This window comes from Aulostomus chinensis, chromosome 15 (assembly GCF_037954235.1).
Source record: "Aulostomus chinensis isolate RoL2024-O1b breed Wild chromosome 15, RoL_Achi_v1.0, whole genome shotgun sequence".
NCBI classification, from domain to species: Eukaryota; Metazoa; Chordata; class Actinopteri; order Syngnathiformes; family Aulostomidae; genus Aulostomus; species Aulostomus chinensis.
This window is the reverse complement of record NC_141334.1, coordinates 13,734,793-13,758,843: the sequence shown is the minus strand read 5'-3', so window position 1 is coordinate 13,758,843 and position 24,051 is coordinate 13,734,793. Positions and strand designations below refer to the sequence as shown.

At 41.3% G+C, this 24,051-nt stretch overlaps 1 long non-coding RNA gene across 1 annotated transcript; it reads right to left on the bottom strand.

Moving 5' to 3' along the window:
- Positions 1–275: 275 nt before the first annotated feature.
- Positions 276–10,866, bottom strand: LOC147248825 (uncharacterized). Its single transcript, XR_015119537.1, has 3 exons — positions 10,795–10,866; positions 10,587–10,692; positions 276–990 (listed from the first exon to the last, which is right to left on the bottom strand). It is a non-coding gene; the product is annotated as an uncharacterized LOC147248825 (long non-coding RNA).
- Between the last annotated feature and the right edge of the window lie 13,185 nt (positions 10,867–24,051).

Sequence of the window (24,051 nt, the reverse complement as noted above, 5' to 3'; positions counted from 1 at the left end):
TTTTGGGTCTGGGCCAGTGTGCCAGATAAGTGGATGACATCAGTGCATGTGTTCATGTCAACACAAGACTGAGCAGTAAATCTGTGTTTTTTGTGATGTCCTACAAACATAAGACCTGCGGTTTATATCCTGAAATTACTCTGTTGGGATTTCTCCGAGCATGACCCTTTCTTAGATCATGTTTTTTTGTTTTTTTTTGTTTTTTTTTTCATTTTTAGACACTCGGGTGTGTATGACGTACATTTGCAGATGATGCATGTGGTGCAGGTTGAGGACACATGGTTTAGAGGGTCTTTGCTGGGAAACTCAACATGCATGCAAAGTAGAGCTACTGAAGGTAAACTAGAAGGAAACAGGTCAAGAAAAGTGCACGGAATGTGTAATACTGCAGATTCACGGCAGAATATGATAGTGAAATCTAAAATAGGCTGAAATAGGAGGAATCGGAAGCTCATAAACCCGCCTTTGCATTGAACTGGTGTCACAAATTAAAAAAAAGGGACTGTGGCATTTTCTTTGTGTGAAAAACAGACAACCTGCAGCTACCAGAATGGACTGAGCTCATTGCCCTCCTTTGCCACTCCCATGCTGCTGCAGTGTTGCCACTAGTAACAAAACACAGTTGGGTGAGCAAACAAAAAGATGAGGAAATCTTTTTTTTTTTTTTTCAATCAACAGCGAGCAAACGTGCCAGAGGATAAGCACTTGGTACAGCCGACATGGAGGGAAATTTAACGCTTCCTTTACACGTACCACCCGGAGTGTAATGATGCAAAGCTGGTAGGAAATCAGAAAGTTAGTTACACAAATTAGCTTGTTCATAACAATTTACTGGTGTATAAAACGTGCTGGGGATTGTAGACGAGGACTTTTCTGAGGCAAGTAAGTTGGAGGGAGCCAGCGCTGTCACTGTTGTCTGCTTCGTAGATAATTCATTCGTGACGATGTCATCCAGGCGATTACAGCAGTGATGCAAAAATGAAACCAGTCCTTAAAAAAAACCAAACAAACAAACATATATCAGTATCTGGATGAATGTTGAAGTTACTGTGATAAACAGGGGAGTAGCAGGGGGATTTAAAGGCAATGGCGGGATGGAGATTAACGTGTCATCAGGCTTCTTCTCAAAGATGACGAGGATTTGGGCAGGAAGAGAGCAGAGGGAGTGGTTAACTTAAAGGAGTTAGAGACGGTAAAAAATAGTTTCTTGTGGTTAAAACCAAACTACTCCCAGTTAATATGCACTGAGTCCTTAGCAAAAGAAGTGGGTCACTTGATTGGAGTGCGTCTTAAAAAAAGGAAACAAATTCATTCAAACCCTCAACAACGTGAAAAGTATTTTGTTCGGGTTGTGTGTTTGCCGCCTGTCTTTTAGTCATTTGTAGCTGGAATTGGAACACAGATAAATGCCATAAGCTCATAGTACCACTGGCATGTGATGTTTGGATGTGTTTGCCTTCAGACCATCAGTCATTTTTGGATTAGCTGATTTCAGCAGAACTGACTATATTCACATTTAGGTTACAGTTTAGTCACCACACTGCTATGTAATGATAGGTGTGTGAGGTGCAGCTGTCTCTTTTAGTTGTTTCAACAGATGGAATTGACAGCTGAGTTGTTTCTAAGAGGGTTTAATCCAAATCGAGGCTTCAATCGTGCATAAAATGACACATTTAACTGATTTGTTTTCCTCTTCTCAGGATGCGCACACGTTACACGATTTGTCCATTGAGATTATTGGAAGTTCCAAAGTGTGTGCCAGGTGGTTATGATTATACTGTTTTCGAGCTGCTTTTTTTTAACGCTTCCTCCGCTTGGCTCCTCATTGGCCTGCTGTCTACTTTGACATCGAGCCCGAAGGCCTGTCCTCAACACCTTAATGTCTACAAGACTTCTCCAAAAGTTCACATGTGACTAATAAGACTAATAAGTTTCATAAGTTAGTTCATCTGAGTTTTTTTTTTTTTTTTTACTTTTCACTACAAGCCTGACGAACAAGGTGGAGTACCTGCTGTGGTTTGGAGACTCAAGGCAGCGCAGCAGAACCTCCTCGCTATTAACATGTGCTTCATTTGGAATTCTTCACGTGTATTTGCGTTTATGTGTTGTTGTTGTTAACATCACGTCTGTTGCTGGTTTGTTCGACATGCGCATCACTGACATTCCACCACAGTCAATATGGGAGCAGCCAACTCAAGATTATACAGTTTGTAGTCGCTACTTCCTTATCTGCAGCTTCCTTCACAGCTTTTATACCAAGATCAAGCACGTGGCTCTGTTTTCAAAAGTTGTATAAAAATTTTAAGCGGTAACTGTAGTTGAAACCACATTTTGGCAAAATACAGCTTCCAGGGTTGAAACAGGTCAGCTGATTGTCTCAAACGTGACTTTAGCTGTCATGACCACAGAATCGGGGTTCAGACTAACGACTCAAAAAAGAAAAAAAAAGGTTGGCTCTAGGTCGCATTTTAACAAAATGTGGAAGATAACTTTCATTTTAAGGGCACTGAGTTTGATATGCTATGAGTGTATCGCAGTGTTCAAGGAATATAACACTGAGAGACATTTTTTTCAACCAAGCGTGCAAACTACGCCACAAACTTGTCAACATGGGAAAATGAAGAAAAAGCCCTGACATGGTCTGCCAACTTTATTGCCAGGCAGAACATTTCAACAAAGCGGCCAACTATCCAAGATTTGGCAACAAAAGTTTGCTGTTACACACTCGCCAAACAGAGCAAACCTAGCAGAACAAACAAGCCCATTAATTCAATTGTGCAATGTGTGGCCCTTCACTCACTTTATCGAAGAATGAACCTCTGGGAAATCTTAGCCGGCCCAGATTTTGACAGTGAAGGCAACAGGAAGCTTCTATCTATGGGCTCTATGGTGCTGAAGATGCAGAGACGCATGGCTGGAGTTGAACCACTACCTAGACAACGTGAGGATTATCTGACTTTTCAAACCTACAGTCTTGGCCACTTTTTTGTTGAAATATTTATTGGAAAGCTCAGTCTTGAGCAGGTGGCCAATTTTGATGATTTGTTCCAGGAGGTCAAAGGTCATAAAATGAAGCATTAATCTTTTCATGCATGGGAGTATGGGCTACGGTGGGAGTGACCCCAGTTTGAGGACAACTCAAGTCGTCCAGGATCTGCTGTTTTGTCAGGTTTGTGGTGAGTGACAGATAATAAATTTTTTAACAAATCTGTATTAATTACATTATGTGTGTGCAGCGGTGTGTGTGTTTGTGTGTGTATCTCAGTCTGAGCTCCAAACAACAGCTTGGGTCCAGAAGGCCCCAGTGATCCTCATGGTGCCCCCCCCCCCTTCCTCCTCCTCCTCTTCCTCCTCCTCCTCTTCCTCCACCCCCAACAAACACAGCTCTCTCAGCTGTGAAGACTGGGCTGACATCACTCCGCCCTTCACCCTGTGACTCATTCACAGAATATTCTATTTTCCCCTTTCTTTTTCCCTCCAAGGCGAACGCTATCCAATATATTTTGCAATGGCCTTCGTTTTGGCTTCGGCGTAACATGCATTTCTCCAACAGTGCACCCCGAGAATCTCTGTTGAATAATAGATTAATTAAAAGGTTGACACTGGAATCCACTGAAACAATTACACAAAGGCGATGTTTTATTTTGAAATCTGCATCATTCCAAAGGAAAATGAAGGGAAAACATCTGATCATTAAAGCATCATCAAAGGCAATTGTGGAACCCAAAATGCCCTCGGTAACAATACCAGGAACCTCAGCCAAACTGCAGTATCTGCTCTCCGTTCCTGACTGCACACAACAACTCCCAGCACCTGCGAAACTCATTTACTCACAACAAATTGGTTCCACATGTAAAGATGCACTCCCACAAATGGTGTCACATAAAATGGAAATTTTGGCATGAAGATGTGTGAAAGGAGGGGAGTGGGGTGTGTGTGTGTGTGTGTGGGGGGGGGGGTGTCCAGTGGTAAAGGGAGTGGTGTGAGAAACATTTTTTGGTCAGTAGCTTTCTGAAAGAAGCTGGTTTGATTTTTATTTCCCCTCTATATGTCAGTGTAAAAAGACATGAGCATAAAATGTTGTTAAAAGGATCAGTGGATCTGCATAGAAGCTTCCTTTGAAAAAAAAAGTATACAGGCAGAAGTACAGTAGTACTTCTACCTGTTGTCCTCTAATTTTTCCTTTAGGGAAACCTTCAATTACCTCAATGAAGATATTCTATACACTTTACTTGGACCTTTAATCTACTCTCTACATGTGAGGTTTACTTTATTCAATGTGACGGCCTAAATTACAGTTATAAACACTGAATTGGGGCATTGGTAGTGGTGGTGGTGTATGGGCGCGGGGGGGGGGGGGGGGGGTTCATCCCATCTTCCTCTATCCAGGTGTGATCTGCTACAAGCCTTAAAGGTATAATTTACAGTTCACTGACGCACTGGCACTTAAACATCTTCCTATACTGAACATTCATTTCATTATACACACAATCAGAAGAAGCCCTCGGCGCACGCACACACACACACGCGCGCGCACACACTTCCTATCAAGACGTGCCAAATAAATGCGCAATCCACCTGCACTCAAGATGAGAACAGATGAAGTGAATTATGGTATCATAAAATAGTCGCCGCACAGCTAACAAGTGCACAGTGAAATGAGGTGTTGAGGAAAGATTCTTGTTATACTTGTTTTAGATCCTGAGATTTGTTAGAGCGCAGCTTTAAATTACCTTCTCTCGTCTTTAATCTGCCATATTTCTTTATTTTCCACCCGTACGGCCCAGCACGCAGCAATATTTGCTCTCTTACTCATGAAGTTTTGGCAGAGGAGCTCCTCCACAGATGAACGATGGCGTCTACATTAACTACCATAGTCAGGATGTTTGTCAGATACATAATAAAGTCAAACAGACCGTTACCACAAAATAGAAAAACATGACAGTTATGTTTGATTGTACTGTATATTTTCATGTTCAGATGTATTTCATTTGTTTTGGTTTTTTTCATTCTTCCTTTTTGAGCGTTTTCATGACTTTGGGGTGAGTTGAAATTTGAGGGATTATATTATACAGCTCTGAAAAGTGTGAGGGTTGTAACTTTATACCATTTGGAAAATGGCTGTCAACAGCAGGGGTGGTTTTACTAAAGGTAGCTCAGCAGGACTTTAAAAATGTAAATTACAATGAGGTTATTTAAAAGAGTAACTTTCCCCACCTGGGAATTCATAAATGTTGCAGGTTTAAGCTCTTTGCTGTCCACAAAAGACTTACAAACTCCAGCCTCCTGCCTGCAGGCCATTAACAGAAACCTCAAATAACCTTAAACCAGAAACATTGCATTTGCAACTTTGACCAAAAAAAAATTTTCTGTTAATCCTTGAGTTCCAGTGAGTGATTGCACCAATTTTTTTTTTTTTACAGAATTCCCACAAGGAGTTCCTGAAATATCACGTTGACGAACAACCCAAAATGCCTCATGATGCTGCCAGCCCAAATGCAAAGAAATTAAAAAAAAAAAAAATTCCTTTATCTGTATAAATTGTATCTTTCTTTACTGCAAATACAAAATATTATCACAATAAAAATGCTTGCATAGAAGTTCACATGAAGATGATTAAAAAGATGATTTTAGACACAGTAAAGATCGGAATAAGAGTAAGTACTTTTAGAGAGAGGAGCTGACAGTAAGATGGATGTTGCTCTTCTTCCCCTCAAGGAGATTTCTTTCCTCTTATAGGTTTCCAAGCGCACGCACACACACACACACACACACACACACACACACACACACACACACACACACACACACACACGCTATGTTACCACATACTGAGCAGATGGTAACTGAACTCTTTCTCATTAATCTCAGCTCCCACATCACAATACTTTGGCTGGTGGTGGTGACATCGGCCACAGCTGTAATAAGAACAGCTGTATTGAACAGACCTTGTTCTCAGAAACTGAAGCAAAACCATATCTAGAGGTGGTCTGGATATGAGGAACATGATAGACCTGGAATGATCTCCGTCATCAGTCAGTGCTCAGTGTAACAGCCCGTGCTTTCATACAGGATGAAGGATTTAGTATGTTGAAGTAAGTGTGTGTGTGTGTGTGTGTGTGTGTGTGTGTGTGTGTGTGTGTGTGTGTGTGTGTGTGTGCCTGCAGGAAGAGACTGTTCTCTCCTTTCTTATTCACCTTTTGATCAGAATCACACATGAATTTGTTCAAGAACACGAACAATCAAGAACACGGCATCCACATATTGAATAATCTGTCGTCATCCTTCTAAATCCTCCCTCTACTGACTTGCTCTGTTATCATCCACCATTACAGATGTGTAATATCCATTTTCAAAGTCATGCGTAGTATACCAAAACTCTATAAATTCAGATGGGGTTATACTGACTGACAGCGGTTCAAAGGTTGGCTCTGAGCAGTGACCGCACTTATTCCTCCGTTTAACAGTTCAACACACGACTACAAACCTTGAAAAGAGTACGATCTACTGAGCAAGCAGAAAATAATAGCTGTGGAACTCATCCAAGAGTGTAAGCTTTGATATATCCCAGAGCAATGGTTAAACCGAGGAGCAGGTTTTATGATATGAAGCATGGAGCTGCCACGGTCTAATGATGAGGAGGGAAAAAAGTATTTTAGCACCAAGGTGATGAAGCTAAGCAGAAAACAATGAAGGTTGTTTGCTGAATATTCTGGTACTGTTGTCATAGTTCAGGCTTTAGCTTGCACTCATCAGTTATAGAGAAATACTCTTTTTGAGTACCCATACCTGATTACTCAGGGGACTTGGACTATAAACTTCCTCACGTCCACCAGAGTGTTTCTGAGGAGCACGAGAAACTTAAATTTAATCTATTTTTCTGTCCATGTGCCTTCAGGGGCTCAATAGGTAAAGATAAAGGAAGCAGGGAAAAGCAGTGGAGCGTCTCAGCTCAAACCAAACCAAATATTTGGCCATCCAGGTGTGGCGTGGATGTGGAAACCTGTTTTCAAGATTGCAATGGCCTTCATTTTGTAATTAATACCGATCCCTCTGGCAACAATGTATCAGCCATAATGTGAAAGCAGCTGTAAAATGGTTCATCGACAAAACTAAATTGCTATCCTGTTGCATGACCATGCATACACGGAACAGCCAAAGGTAGGGAGAGCAGCAGGAGGAAAGATTCCTTAAATCCAGAACGGAGTTGAGTACACTGACAGCAGAAGTGCCATTGATCGGCTCAGATACAGACAGTAGAGGAGGAGTTGGAGTTGGAATGGAGGTGGGCGGCAGGACACAGGGCACAGTGAATGTATTTACCAATAAAATCCATCGAAGAAAGGAAGGAGATAACTGGCAGAAACGCGAGCTGAGCGTGACATGGCGGCCTGCTCGAACTGACGCTACACTCCATATCCATTTTTGAGGGTCAACCTCTGCAACTTGACTCTTGTCCATCACAAAATGATGAGTGTAAAAGAAATGAAGTCATTTTAACCCTATTTCAGTGAGCAGATGGGGGATCGATGAGGCTCACGATGCAGAAAATACCCTGAGGTAAAACATTTTTTTGGGTTCATGTGCCCCGCACAACTTTCCAAGGAATAAACATCACTCACTCTCTCTATTTATACATCCCTGGTAACAGTCTACAAAACGTGCATCCATCAAATCCATCCTCACACTGCTAATACCCGACTCCTGTGCAAAGGCAAGTTGTATGAGATGCATTGGTGGGAACCAAATCTATGTGAATGTACCACAACAAGTGGAAAGATGACTGTAACCTAACTGCAACTACAAGAATGTCATGAATGAAGAAACTTCCACAGCAGTGATTACAGTGAAACCGAAAACAAGAGCGAACTCGGGAACCTGGATGGGTACAGCCCATTACCACTATAGCTCTATATAGATCATATTTATCTTAATCCACGCAATCCAACAAGACTATACAAGCAACTTCTTGAGCAGACCGACCGACACCAGCTGCAACTGATGTAGTTAAACTGTTTGGTTTACTTTAGAGTGAGCAGAAGTAAATTCTGTCCCAGAATGCAGAGCTGCATGTGTTTGACCAGGACAGCGTGTCCTCATTCAGCTAGTGAACCTGTCACGGAGAAGCCTGGAGGCTACGAGCGTCACAGAAAGCACATCTGAGCCAGCGGAGTACATTTAGGCTGCCTTTGAGCTGTGGAGAAATAAAGTGGCCTTAATTAGTGCAATAAAATGGTGCTCGCACATGAAATACGGAGATAGCTGAAGTTGTTTTTAAGAATTAGCATGTCAGATCAAATGATTCCCTAATGGCTCCCTGGAGATATTGATGTCAGTCTTTTGGGACTTTCCTTTCAAATATTAGTTTTGTTCTTTTGTTTTCGAACTTCAAGCCACGAGTCTGTGAAAGGAATTCATGAAGATAATAATTAGATTAAAAATTCTGAAAGCCAAACTTGTGTCCATTTGTAGTTTTCTGATGAGATCACATTTTTATAACTGATTAGATTTTTTCATTTTGCAGATGACACCATGTTAAATTGCTTCACTCAGATTGAAGGAGGATGAACTCTGGTAAAAAAAAAAAAAAAAAAATACAGACCATCTTTTCTTCCCTGACACTGTTGACATTAGGAATATCTAGAAGACATATTTCTGTTTTTTCTGGAGTCTGATTGGATATACAACAAATGTACTGTAGTGATCCTCCATGTGAAAGCTATTTGCAACTCCTAGTTCTTGACATCTATTGCGGCTCTCTTGTTGCAGAAGTGTCTTTGCAAGCCTGCTGCGGTACAAAGTCGATAGCTTGGAGCTTGGAGTTACAAATTTGTGCATGAGAAGTTTTCATGAATGGTTTTGACACGATGACATCTTTTGTTATGACTCGCTTTATGGCAGCATGTAAGCATTTCCTCTCAGATGAAGAGGATACATTCCTCTTGTTTTCCTGTGGTAAAACTGCATAAACTGAGTTCAGTTGTGGTTCTGAGAGATAAGGTCTTGTATCAAGAAGTGATTTCCAAGCAATGAGGAACAGGATCCTCGTTGCGACACAGGACACATTCGCAGCGTTGCCTTGTCAACACTGTGTGAATGCAAACATATGAGGCTGTGTTTCCTGAACATTTTTGAATTAGTGGGACAAAAATGAAAGAATTATCATTTAAGATGAGCCAGATTCCTTTGCTATTATTAGGAAATCGTATAATTATGAGGACGGATATCAGAAAAAGAAAAAAAAAAGACAATTGACTCAAGATGAATGTCTTTTCACTTCTAAAACAATTTGAGAAAGACCTCAGTAAGGTTGGAGACCACCGACATGCTGCATATGTGATGCTTTAAGTAGAAACACCTGATGTTATTGGCTCTGATAGAAACCATTTGAAAGCTTTATAGGCTGCAGCCATCCTGGCACATGGAGGTGTGTTTACACAGATAGAGGAGGCTGTAAACAAACACTGAGGCTGAGAACAAATAACACAACGTAGCATCTCAGAAGGACTGATGTCAGTGTCTCATTCAAAGCTCCTCATTCCTGCCGTTGGAGCGTTGATAAAGACATTAAAGCCTGAGTGACTCCATAGATGCTTCAACTTGAGTGTGCTGTCCGTCTTGTTGGGGAAAGTCGCTTTAATTAGAACCAAAAGTTCCAAAAGCTGCCAGTGTTGTAAAGCTCTGCCTCGCCAAAGCTTGGCGCCTCTGAGCTCAGCTCAGCCTGCAATTTGTGTTTCATCTGAACCATCAGAGCAAAATGAGAAACATCAGTCCAGGCATGTCGTATAAATAAAATGTAAAAGCTGGCTTGTAAAACACTTGAAAAAATATTCAGAAGGAGGGGTGATGATTCATTAAGTTGCTGAGTGGATAGAATAGACATAAACAGAAATGAGATCATGTTTAGAGGAATAAACAACAGGACAACCTGCTTCCACAAATACAGGTGGAGGGTTGTACTCCTTCTCTCAGATCAAACCTGACATTTCATGTATTACGCAAAAGGCCTCACTTCTTTTATGCACATAAATTACATTATCTAACAATTGGCAGTATATTAAGACTTGATACAAAAACATAATTATGATGTGATATGATAGGATTTGGTATAATGATACGTCTAAGCATCAATGACAACTCTGTACCGTGTGGCCAAATGTAGACATTTCCAGTGAGCTAAAGCTCAGGTTTGGACAACAGAAAGAACGGAAGCACAAGCACATCCGTTCATTCTAACATGTTTTTGTTTGATAGATTGTGAAACTAAAATGTTACTGTGGGACTTTCAGCTGCATCGTTCATTTGATGTTGCTGAAGAGGATACAGATATTTTTATTTGAAGCATCATAGAACAGTTTTGTCACCAAGAGTTAATGCATGTCGTCTGATTTACTCAGCTGCAAGAAGCTCAAACCCAACAGATTTTATGAACTTTTTAAGAACAGTTTGTATGATAAATGGCCTGAAGTTATCGCAGCTATATAAGATAACCCTTCATTCGTCCCTCAGTGAGGTTCCATTTCCATATCCCTTTCCATGTTAAAGACATCATCCAAAAAAAAGTTTTTTGTATTTCAAGTACTCACATATCGATGTTTTGAGCTCACAAAGATGTTTTCCTCCCTTGCAGCTCTTCTTTGAGGCTCCAGAATGCAAGAAGTGCCAGCCATGTATATTTAGCTTGAATGTTTTCTGCATTATGTAATCACAAAAACGTGATGACAGAGGGGAAAAAAACACCTCTGTGAGTTTAAACATCAATTTGTGAGTTCTCGAACAACAAAAAAACCCCACCTTCTTCCAGGTGAAGTTTTAATTTAATGGTATTCACAGCGATTTCCCCTTCACACTCATACTCATACATGGACGGTGGAGGCTGCCGATGTCACGATCCCTGTCTCGTGCTTCCTGTTTTATTTTGAAGTCTTGTCCTGTCTTCCTGACCTCCCTCCTGTGATTACCTTATGTGTCTCACCTGGTTGATTGCACCACCTGTGCCCCGTTTACCTCCTTGTATTTAACCCCTGTGTTTTCCCCTGTTAGTTGATGGTCTATTTTTGTGTGCTAGGTATGTTGTCATGGCGTGTTTTGCTAATTTAAGCTTCACGAGTCTCCAGTCATAGTTGCCAGTCTCCTATCATGTCGTTAATCTCCAGTCACAGTCTATCAGTCTCCCGTCACATCGTTAATCTCCAGTCACAATCTTCAGTCTCCAGTCTCCCCCCGCCTCAAGTCTCCTTGTATCAAAATAAAAACCTCTTGTGCACCTTCCCACTGTCTGTGCTTGGGTCTACTTCCCCCTCACCTCCCGCACGAAACAGCCGAGGTCTGAACCTGGTTACCAGGAGCAATTAGGGATTCCGTGTGTTGTACACTGGGGAAGAAATCTTTCAATTATAAAATAGCCACATCCCGAGCCATGTCACTTCTTTTATACCAGCCCACCATCCTGCATGCCATTTCCTGGATTCCCGGGTAACAGTCAACAGTGTAAAGCCTGTTGCCAGTCTCTGGTAATTGAGACAGGAAGGACGGAACGCCAACAGCAAGGCACTTGTGCTCCCGTTACTCCAAAGCAACATCCAAGCCAATCTGTGACACAATCCTGAATTACTTAGTCACTCTGCGGTAAATGAATGCAGTTCATGTTGATCCACTGACAGATATAAATGGAAAATACACATGCCTGCAGCGTGCACTGACCTACATCCTCTTCCTTCATGTCCTGTGAGATGGGCCACTGCAGGAGGGAAGTGAGCTTTGAAGGGGGTTCGATGAGCCAGATTTGAATCATAAGGAAATGCACGAGCGTCTGCATCATCAAAGGAACTTTGCATCACCATGGCTAAAGTTATCAAAGTATTGACAATTGATTAATAACTTGCTGATGGTTGTAATACAAAGTAAAATACACTGAGCAATTTGGTGTATAATTGAATCCAGAAATACCTTTGTCAGATGTTGCCTTAGAAACAAAGAAGTGAAAAGTGCAGGCTTTAACTATGATGACAAAATCCAGAGTGAGGATCACTAAATCGATGCGGTAATTGTTTGCAGCATGAAGCGTTCTAAACTCCTCTCTAAAGTTTTCAGCTCGTGCTCGTTTAAGATCTTTCAAGGTGAACTTCAGTTTGAGACATGGTTTTTATACTTGTAGCTGAACCTTGTCTCGCACTGTCATCATGGCTCACAGAGTGAGTAAACGCTGCCTGCTTTGGGATGATCTCGGAGATTTGGTGCTTTTTGCTATTGATGTCACCTTTGGATTCATCAGCATCACATCCTGAGTTTTCAAACAGGCTGGCTATCTCTAAATGTTTTTTTTCCAGAATGATTGTCTCACTGAGAAAAGTGCCAGGCTCCGGCTGATGGACACTTAATCTTATGTACTCCCAGATGGATCCTCTCTTTTCCATCATTGTATATATGCCAGGTTAGCCAGGGTACTCGTGGAAATCCGTAGGATCTGGCCAGGTGTAAATTAAGAAACAAGTTTAAAACAATAATCACAGTCAAAGCAGAACACAGAAAGAAAAACAGATTGCAATCAATAAAGGCAACAAGGCAAAACTAAATAATTACCCAGCACATCTTTGCAAAAACAGATCTGAAAGAACATGTTGGATCAAAGTTGTCCAGCAATCGTCTTGGTCCTCTTTTATAATTAACAGATTTTCTGGGGAAAACCTGGTCTGATTAAGAGAGACCATATCCTTCCCTCTCTGGACAGAGTGGCTCTCATTTCTAAGAATCTGACATAGATTATTAGAAAACCAAAACCATGATTCTCCAGAGTTGAGAGCAGGAGGCAGAGATTTAATCTTCAACAATTTTCTGTGCTTGTTTAGGGAGCGTCACACACCCACAATCCCCCAGAGACTTTGTCCGCTCTCATTTACATTCACTACACCAAGGCTAAACAGGAGGGGGGAAAACTTCAAACTACTAACGTATAATTACAGCAAAACAGGACAATCAAAAATGGTTTATAAAACATTAGTGTTCACAACATCACACCATTCTTTGTCTCGTGTGTCTTTCCCCACATTCCTCCAAGCATTGTCTCCTGAGTAGGGAGGAGGCTGTATGGCTCTGGGCCCACCGAAGTTGCACAATGTGGGCGTCCATCCATATACATTTTATGATCAACATGTATCGAACATTTTTGTCATCAAGTATTGTTGTGACTTTGCCGATCAGCTCTGTACTTATTACATCTACTGCACGTACGTCTGCCATGTTTTTCCCTCTTAAAGGGTATTTTGTGTCGTTCTCCTCACTCAAATCAGCGCCATCCAAGGACAGAGTGGTTCTTGGATTGTAAAGCCCTTTTAGGCAAGATGTCACTGATTTTGAACTTTTATACTTGAATCCCAGCCATAAGTGAGTGTTGATTACAGCCTAGTAGGTCTGACCGTGTTAAGCCATTTGCACCTCTTCATTAGATATGACTTATTTGTGAGCTACGTACCACGCTGCTTTAAAGTAGCTATCATTAATGTGGCTTCACAAAAATTCTGCCCTGGATCTGTTTAGACGACAGCAACTGCTGACCTCCTCATAGCATCAAAAACAGGACTTGTCGCTATCGTGTCTTGTTAAGGTCTTCTTATTTGACACTGCTGAGCATCACGTCCTGTTACAGAGATGGGAACTTCATTTTATCATTAAAGATTCAACAGAAAATTGATTTAAACCATATTAATCAACTTGATTCAAGTTTTTAAATAATGAAAGCTCCATGCAAAGCCAGTCACAGAATTCCACTAGTTACTGTGCTGGGATGAATATTATTCTCCTTACTTCTCTTATTTATATATATATATATATATATATATATATATATATATATATATATATATATATATATATATATATATATATATATATTAAAGCAAACTATTCATCGCCATACGCAACGTTTAGCGGTGAACCTAGATGGAACCAGTTAGCTACTTAAACTTTGAACGTTCATCAGCATCGCTGCAGTTTCACTGGTGATTAACGTTGTCAAATGGTGATGTGTCTGAGGAGCATTGTGATATCACACTCAATGGCCCTCCTCTCATTGCTGCCGTTCACCTTCCACACCTGAAACCAATAAAGAACGAGGCTAGAAGAATAGATTTACAGAACTCCAAACTAAGTCTTCGTATGATTCTAGTCTTACCAGGCTGAGCAGAGGCTTGGCATCATCCTCGTCAAAATCCCGCAGTCAAACTCCCAGATGCTTCGATAAGAGAGGAAACAGAAGCTGTTACTCTCGACTTTATTAGACATACAGTTGATTGGTTTGAGTTGAAGGCGGCATTGGTAGTGCAGTGGTCAGCACTGTCACAGCAAGAAGGTTCCAGGTTCGATCCCCGGCTCCAGCACGGGATCTTTCTGTGTGAGTCTCCATGTTCTCCCTGTTCCTGCGTGGGTTCTCTCTGGTACTCCAGCTTCCTCCCACAGTCCAAAGACATCAAGAGGGGACGAGGCTGATTGATACTCTAAATTGACCGTAGGTGTGACTGTGAGTGTGAATGGTTGTCTGTCTCTATGTGTTGGCCCTGCGATGGACTGGTGACCTGTCCAGGGTGAACGCCACGTCTCACCCAAAGGCTGCTGGGATAGGCTCCAGCCCCCCAGACCCTAAAACAGGATAAGCGGAAGAAAATGGATGGATGGATGGTTTGAGTTGAGTTAAAGAGTGGGTTGAATTGAAGTGGTGGGCTGTTTGTGTACCCATCAGGCAGCAGGTCCATCAGATGGTCGGTGGTCATACAAGCATCGATCATGTTCTTCTGGCAACTACCAGTTTGCTGTTAGCAGTACAACTCAAAAAGTAGTGGGTGGGCTTTTAATGAAATGTGGTAGCATGAAAGAACTTGGCTGAGGAACAATCAATTCGATTTTGGAATTGATTCTACCGTTGAACATCTTTGTTTGGTTTTACTTCTTCCAGATTGGTAAGTTTTTGAGTGATTATTTTTGGCGTTACCCTGCTATGCTTTTCTGCATATTGATGACAGATCAATGGAATAACTTAAGCTACTAACATGACCTCCAATCTGTCAGCAGCAGGTCATCTCAATCAAAACAGCCCCCACAAAAACACCACAACACCACAAAGTAGAGTTTATGGACTGAATGTTTTCATCCGTGTGCAGCACAGCTAGCCACGATTTCAGATGTAGCCAAGAGGTCATCGATGACAGCGTTGTGATGTGTGGCATGTAATCTTGCTGCCACAATACAGAGATGAGCAAACAAGAACCATCATTCATTTCTTTCTGACTAAGCTACAATTTCAGTAGTCCACGTCTGTAATCCACTCCTGCTGGACGGCTCTCCCGAGCTCCTCTCCAAGAGTGAGTCTATTGTTACATGTTAGACACACATCTACTGTATCTCTGTTGGGATTCTTGCCATGATGTTGTCAGACACGTGGAGTCGTGGCGGTGGAGCACTCTTAAATGTAATGTAGACAAATGCCCTGTTCCACGGACTCTACTTACACTGTTCTTGCTCAAAATTGGAAAAGTTCCAAACATTTTGTTTCTATTCATCATTTAGAACAAAACAGATGAGAAAGTAGAGGCTCTGCTTTAAAAAAAAACAAAAAAACAAAGCCAGAATTATCTTTTAAGGCACAGAATTGTAACTTTATAGAGATTTTATCTGTTTTAGGTATTTTGCATCTTTTTTAAAATTGTTTTTATTTCAAGCCCATAATAATCATTACAACATTAAGGCTTTGTAAGATAGATACCCTTAACAAGCTGAAAACTATAAGCCGCCATCGTCCAGTTTTAACAGATTTGTTTTCGAAAAATTGTGTTTTCATGAGGAAGGTAAAGCACACATCTACTGCCAGCCATATAAAGTCACCACTTGGGTTGGGTTTCGTATTTCCAATGTCAAATTATAGCGTTGCCGAATTATAGAAAGTAAAACAAGTCAAAAACTGCTGTGGATTGATCTGCTCACAAACCAAGCCACTTTCCATAAACCCAGCAAACTGGTGCTAAAAAAAGTTTTATTTCACTATTTTTTAAGGGAGGTGGGGTATCGATAGTAATCTTTGGATTCAGCAGATCACCATGTAAGGACATTTTAGTGTGGGAAACTGATTGAAAGCACCTGGAAGTGAGTGCAACAGACAAACACGTCTCAGACGGTGCAGCGAGCCAACAGATAAGCTCTCGGGGATGGTGGGGCCTCTTTTGACAAGCCACGTATTCGGCAGTAGATGTTACATCAGTTCATGTTGGAAACAAAAACTGCCATTTATGTCTGATTTCTAGTGTCTCGTTAATGAGTTGTATTTGTCTTTTGAGAAACACGGCATTATGTAAGGAAAAGAAGGTCATCAAACACTGTCATGAATTCAAAGAGCGCGTTTAAAGAAGAAGCTGTTTTGGTTCTCTTCTATTGCCGTAATATGTAATAATTTTTCTCCTAAGCCACGACAGCACAAATTTAATTCGAATGGGAGCTTGGTCTCTTGGACGAAATATAACATGTCGTGAGTAAAATGTAAAGCATGGCTACTGCACACACTGTTACTCTAAATGTTCCTTTCCATTTATTCTTATTTGACAACATAAAAGATTTTACATAAGGGAGTGTAAAAACTTCTAACAGGACTAACCTGTTCATCCTTATTAATTAATGACTAATTAGGCCGTAAAAGAAAGAGAGGAAGAAAATGGAGAGGCAGAGAGAGACATTGGTACACAGACACAGTTCATTTCAACTGCACAATGTCTCTTCTTGGCCCTTTGTTCCTTGGCCGTTCAAATGTGCTTGAATTTTTAACAAAACATGCCAAGTATGAATAAACCGCATTAACAAACAAATCAAAAGAGTTCAGCAACACTAAAATTCACCCACTCACAGCAAACTAAATGTCTCCAACCACACAGTAAAGCAAACCTAGCTCCCCTTTAATGCAGAAGAAAGCATTACAAAAGTAGAAAAATTTAAAATTAAAAAAAAGCCCAACTGATTAATTACGGTCTCTAAATTCTAATAAATCTGGGGAAAACACAGCTTGGCTTCTCTGTTAGTATATTTGTCTAACTCAACAGTCTGGAACACAATCTCCTCTCCCAGCCAGAGGCATAAAGGTGACTGGAATATTGTTTCTTGGCTGATGCGCTTCAGCAATCACTCCCAAGTTTTAGCCTCAAAGTCCAAACAATGGATCAAATCAGACCACTGGACAATGGCTGGCGTCAGCTTCTCTCTCATGTGTGTTTCAGAGCAGGAAATCCCAGGTGAGCCTCTCGCCGTCTTACACAAACCCTGTCTTATATTTGCAGCACTTCCTGTTATCTGTTGTTTAAAGTGCATCTGATGGTCTGATTGTAACGTGAAAGTCTTCTGGAAGCAAAGAGCATCTTATTTTCTCTCATACCTTTGGACAGGAAATGTCTGAAGGAGGCAGAGAGAGAGAGAGAGAGAGAGTTATGATGCACAGCAACGATCATAGAATCAAACCAGGATATTCCAGTCATGGGGTGCACATTTCATCCTATAGAGGAAATAAATGTCAATGCAAAATATCATAGTAATCTTTTCAGGAGTTATTCAAATTTCTCTGGACTCAAGTGCCAGTGTTGTCCTCCAAGACCAGAAGAAGCAATAAATTATTTAAGACAATTACCAAAAATCTCATAAACTCCTCATAAAATCTTCTTTTCCAGCAGTTTTAACCTACTCTTTATGGTCAGCTGCTGTTGGTTTGCTATTTCCAGTCAAAGCTGGTGACTTATAACAATGACCGTTACTATACTTGAAAATCATTTCAGTAAAAAAGGTCCCCCTGAACTTAAACAAATTGTTTTTATACTGACGTTGTCCCTCCATGCTGTAAAACTCCAGCTGTAGCTTTTAAATTTTTATTTGCTGTCATTCTTGTGGACCAAACCGTGCATGTGCCTGCGTGCGTGTGTGTGTGTGTGTGTGTGTGTGTGTGTGTGTGTGTGTGTGTTCTTAATTCCTCGAAGACGTCACAGACAGGATGACCACTCCTGCAGCTCCAAGCACGGGGTGTCTAAGGATGAAGTGTTTTGTCTATGAACTAAAGGGGGACTCGTAAATCCACAGCACCCTGCAGAGTGTTGCTCAACCTACTGGGCTGGTTTCTAATCATTCTGGCTGCACATGCTTTTTCATGTGCCACGACAACTCTGCGAGTATGTCATAAAGGTCAGACTTGTTTCACGTTTTTTTTTATGTACTCCCATCCTTTTTGATTTATTTCCTGTCAAAAAAGCAAGGATTGCTGGTGTTTTGCCATAAAACTCGGCAGGATGTAAACAAGTCGACTCAGGTTAAGTCAAAGAGACATTTATGGCAAATAAAAGTCCTTGAGGACACGCGCACCGTACAGTAATAATACATGATCTTTCACATGAAAAGCACAAAAGTACTGTAACCATTATCCTTCTCTTTGAAGGCTACAGCTGCTCATAAACTACAAAACGGAGAGCCCTTCAGGTTGTTCTGGAGTGGTGCGACCTGCTGGCAGGATAAAAATACCTGAAGCATTACTTTATATTCACTCACATAATAATAACATGGAGTCATAGCGGTGATGATAATCCCCATGTGGTGCCATAATTGACATGTACAGTACGTAGGTGGAGTGAAATAATCCCTATGTTATTAAAACTGTCACCTTTGATTGATTTAACATCGTAGAGTCTTATAGCGACACGTAGAATTACAGAAAACCAATGACGCCATCAGTTTTCCATATTGCCGCCCACTTATAGGTTTCATATCTCCTCAACATTTCCACCAGTATCTTTAAGGGGAAAATAACGGTGGGGAAAAGCTAATCTCTTGAATCAAATGTTGTGTTACTCAGCAATTGGCTTGTTGTTGTTACAGATTGAGGAGGCCAGGCGCTTCGACCCCGGGGTTCCTGGAGCTTGACTCATCGCCGAGCTGTAATGGAGTCAGCATCACATCACAGCAACCCCACTGCTACAACACATTTCCATGGTTTTGGCAGAAAAAAAACGCCATCAAAGCAGAAAAACCACACACACACACATAAGTGAAAACCCCCAAATGGAGCTTCCACCCAGCCTACACCCCTGAAAAGCAATGAGAAGAAAGTCCAGAAAAAAAAAGTTAAATATTTCAAGGGTCAGAAAATACTGGAGGTGAAAAATCATGGCTGGGTGATTGGACGTCTGGCAGCAGAAATGTGGATGACGGCACCCCTGAGAACATCAGCACTATTGAGTAACACGTACAGTAATGGGATCACTGTCTCAATGATGAGTCGTGTGTGTAGCTATTATTATGATTTAATATCATTATCCATTTTAAATCCAGCCAGGCGGGGGGGGGGGGGGGGCCTCACATGGATGCTCGTGCCTTTCCAGGAATATTACTGGGGGCTGTGATCAGTTTAGTCTTTGTGTGTTTGTTAGGTGAATTTTTGGTAATGATTCACACTTCTTCACGTAAGCACCATACACAGACACACACACGCACGCACGCACACACACACACACACACACACACACACACACACACACAAACACACAGTTGTCTAGTTTTTTGGCAACAAAATTCAAAGACCCAGTTGACTTGAAAAAGTTAAAAAGAGCATGTTGAAGATTATGTTGTAACCAAACTGGATCAGGACCCCGGGTCACGTGGCAAAAAGATGAAGTGTCAAGAGATTTCCAGTGACAAAATAAAGTTTAAAGTAATTACCCATCCTTTTTACAAAAGAAGTATATCGTAATTTAGTAATTTTGCAAAAAGTACTGAAACTGCTTATCCAGAGGAAAAAACATCTTTATCTTTATTGTTCTGATAGTGAGTTTTAATGTTCACATACCCCCCTCTTCTTCCACAGATGACACTAGCACCAACAGTGGCTAGGCTAGTGTCGCTAACATTAATGCTAGCTCTGTCTATCATGGTACTGGAAGTCCTGGAGCAGATGGTTTGGGCCCCTTGTCCTCAAATGATGTATGTCTACAAATTCTGCTGCTCCCATGGATGTGGGACAAGATCGTTGTGACCATTTATTCATATTTGATCAAGTTCAGCAACATACCGGGTGCTAAAGGGTCTTGTGTTTTCCCAGAAGAGTTCCCCCTTTCAATATAAGGATAAAAGCTTGTGAGTCTAAAAGGATGAGACTTGATAACACTTGGGTGCGGATATCAAAACAAAAGGTGTGTAGGAAACATATCACCCTGGCCTTCCCAACCTGGACAATTAAATGGCGGACGAGGAAAATACCCTGCAACCCCCCCTCACACACAGAGGATTCTTTAAGGGAATTTGCTACAGCAGAGCGTCCCAAAGCATGAATGTAGATCAATTCTTTTGCAAGAGGCAAATATCTATTCATCGAAGAGGTTTTTTTTCTTTCGCTGATAAGCCAGGCATTGTGGAAAATCCTCTCCCCTCTGTTAATCAAAAGGGTTATGCTTTTTTTTCGGCTGGAAAAATAAAACATCTAGCTCAAGAATGGGTATCAACTGTGGAACGGAGTGAAAGATTAAGTGTAACAAAGGTTGCTCTCCAAATGATGGGTTTTAGAGGAAAGATGCTCGAGTTTTGCTCCGTCAAACCCCGAACCAGAGATGACAACACACAGATCAGCATCCCAGCTCAGCTCAATTTTTCTCTTTCCGCTTAAGCCAAAGACCTCTCCTCTTTCCACCATTAATATCAGTATTAAATCACTCTCCTTATCCGTTCCATCGCCTCTCACGTATTCCTTTCGATTTGACAACCAGAGCTTTTCCAAATCTCCTGTCAGCATTTAGGCTACTGGGATAAAAATGTAGCCAAGGCCAGACATACTTGCATCACAGCTTAAAGTGCAAATTGAGAAAATATGATGTTATACAACTCACTTCAGCTTATATCATCAATGAAAATAAACTGTGAACCCTGAATTAGATTATTTCAGTCAAAATGAAGGATTTGTGCAGTTGTAATACAGTCTATGTTGGTTCATATCATCGAGGGACTTGCCCTGCTGTGTCAGGTCGCACTCGAGCACTGCGGGACAGTCAAGAGGAGTTGGGAGAGGGTTTGTCAGTTCTTCACGACACTAAAGAGTTACGGTGACCCGGCCGGCTGAGAATATTCCCCGGCACGAGTGATACTTCCTACTATTCCTGAGATGTAAGAATATTAATGAGGGAGGTTGGTCTGTGTCTCAGAGGAATTGGCTCTAAACTCCTTCCATGTTCCTAATAAACTGTAAACAACATAAGATTGATACCTGAAGGTGGAGATTATCACATAGCTCCATCTAGTTAAGGGGTCATTTGTTCATTTCGACCTCGAGGAGACTTGATCCGCTTCAAAGAATTCTCTCCAGACCGATCAAAGACATCCCTCGCCGAGTGATCAGAGTGCTCTGTCAACCTTAAAAGAACCCAAAAAAACAACAACTTGGGAAACACTTGACTTAGCGGAGACGCCAGGGATTCTTCCCAAAGCTGGTTCAGGGTTCCCACCATTCTAAATCTGCATGCCTGAGCAGCAGGCTTTGACTCCTGCCATCCCCAGGCTCTGTGACTAAAGACGAGAAAATCACAGGCTCGCCACTACGTCTCAGCTGAGTGTGAAATAATCTCTTAATAAGTGCACTCACAAATTATGTTACTGAGTTGAAGTGACACAACATTTGGGATCAGGAGCCTTTTTATAAACACACCTTGAGTCACAGAACCAGTAAATCCACAGTTTAACATCAGCATGTTGCTTTTTTGTGGTGAATTGTTATTTGATTTGAATCACAGATCAAACAGTCTTGAAAAATAATGGTGTTTATGATGTGGCACAGTGATTAATGGCTGGTTCACTAAACACTTAATTTTGTGGCCTGGGTAAAGTTGTGAAAGTTTCAAACTGCTGTTAAGTCTGTAGTTTGTTGGATCCGTCTGTTGCCCCGAGCACCAACCTTAGCTGGGATTTTCTTGCATTTTAACAGTAACCACTAACCCTTGCGTGATGTTGTTGAGCCGTGGAATTTGTTTGTCCTCCTGTTGCTCAGGCATTTAATTTCTTCGTGTCTCTTGAGATGGTTTGTTCCACAGAACCGTCTTAGAAGTAGAAACACGCTTCAACCAGTCAGATCAACAATCTGATGTAGAGGCCAAAGCCGGGCGGTAGAAAAGACACATTTTTTTCCATGGAGAATCTTCTGTAATGATTAGATGGATAAAAAAACAATCTCAGATTTGTCACAAGTGCCTTTTTTAATGACTGAATTAACACACGAAAATACGTGCATGCGCCATCATATCATCACTTGGTGGTGGAGTATGAGGACACAACTGGCGAAAACTCAGATGTAATTATCTAATAAATGAATGTCCAAAAGTCCAACGTTGCGCATCGGCATGAGAATGAAGGCAAACGTGTATTTCCACCTGTGCACATGTGCGTCTTGACCCTGCTCGTCAGTAAACGTGCCCCTATCTTTATTTTATGAGTGAAGCTCCACCAGCCTCCCAACACCTGTACTATAAATCACCGGCCCAGTCCGGTAACTGTTACATAACCTTGCAGCAGTTTACTGACAAACACAGAGCTGGAGGCCTGATATGGGGTGCTGGGCTAATCCCCGGTGGAACGAGGGTGCTATTACAAGAAGAGAGACATGCTTTGGATCGCAACAGTTGGTTGAAGCTCTGTAGTCGAGGGGCTGTGAGATGGGTGGTGAGAGTAAACATTTAGTACTGATAATTAACTAACTGATAACCATCATCTCAATCGTTTCCTCTTTTACCATCGTAATTTTACTCCTGGAATTGGGCTTCAGTCTCACCGCCTTCATTTGAAAGGATATAAACATCAATGTATCAACTTCAAATTGTGAAGCAGCCATTTTGCCTTTCGGCTACTGTGTCATGGCTTTAGAATCTATCAGCTTTTCACGCTTAGATTTTAAGACTCTTATAACTCACCGTATATGTTTCAAGGCCCACAAACTCCACTCAACCTTCTTTTCAACACAGCATTGTGTGGTGGCTTGTTAAAATTATGTGGTGTCACCATAGAAAAAGATTTCTATTCTTATTTTTGTTTAGCCATGACAGGCTCACAGATTCCCTGATTCAACACTATCACATTAGGTGATGGTTAGAATTGTTCAAACACAGACTGAAGCAGGAGACGGTGGTTTGAGTCTTGTTTGAGTCTCGTTTGCTGCCCAGTGTTTCACAGCGTTGAACCCAAACAACGTTGTTTTCCTAAACATTACTGGTTTTGGGTTGTTGGTTTTTTTTGCCTGAACATACGCAGTCCTTAAAGCAGTACCACCCCCAGCCATTCAAGTGCTCACAAAGATGGTTTTTTTTTCCCATCCACCATCGTTGGTTCGTGACTCCAGAAAGCAGAAAGAGCCGGCCATGTATATTTAGCTTGGAGCTAATAGCGACTGACAACTGCAAAACTGGCCAAAGCATCTGTTGAAACTGGAGCCGGTATGAATTACACTGTCTTTATCAGTAATCCACGAGCTGTTTAATTAGAGTTGAAAACAACATTTAATCAATCAACAGTGATCAAGCATGTTGTTACCCATCAGTCACCTAATTAGCATTAGCTTCAAGCTAAATACCGGTGGCTGGCTCTTTCTACAGTATGGAGTCACAAAGAAGTTATGCAGGATGGGAAGAAATTCTTTGTGAACTCCAAACATGTATTTGTGAGTATATAAAAGGCGCAACACTCTTTTTGAGTGACATATTGCTTTAAACGTCTTGACACATCATGAAACATTGTTTTCCAAAAGCCACTTTAATTTTGAGAAGCATTTCTTACTGAATAGTGGAAAAAAAATAACTCTTAACAACAAAGACAATTGTGTTCTTGTGTCCATCACGAAAAAAAAAAAATCCTAATTGACTTTCTATTGTTTGTGTGGTGCTGGCACATCATTTTCACTGATGTTGTGCCATCACCACATAATTAAGAGGTCGTGGTCATTTCGCATATTTCTGTACGATCTGGTTGTCATTTTCAATTAAACAGCAGAGGAAAACCCACTGTATGCTACTCAGC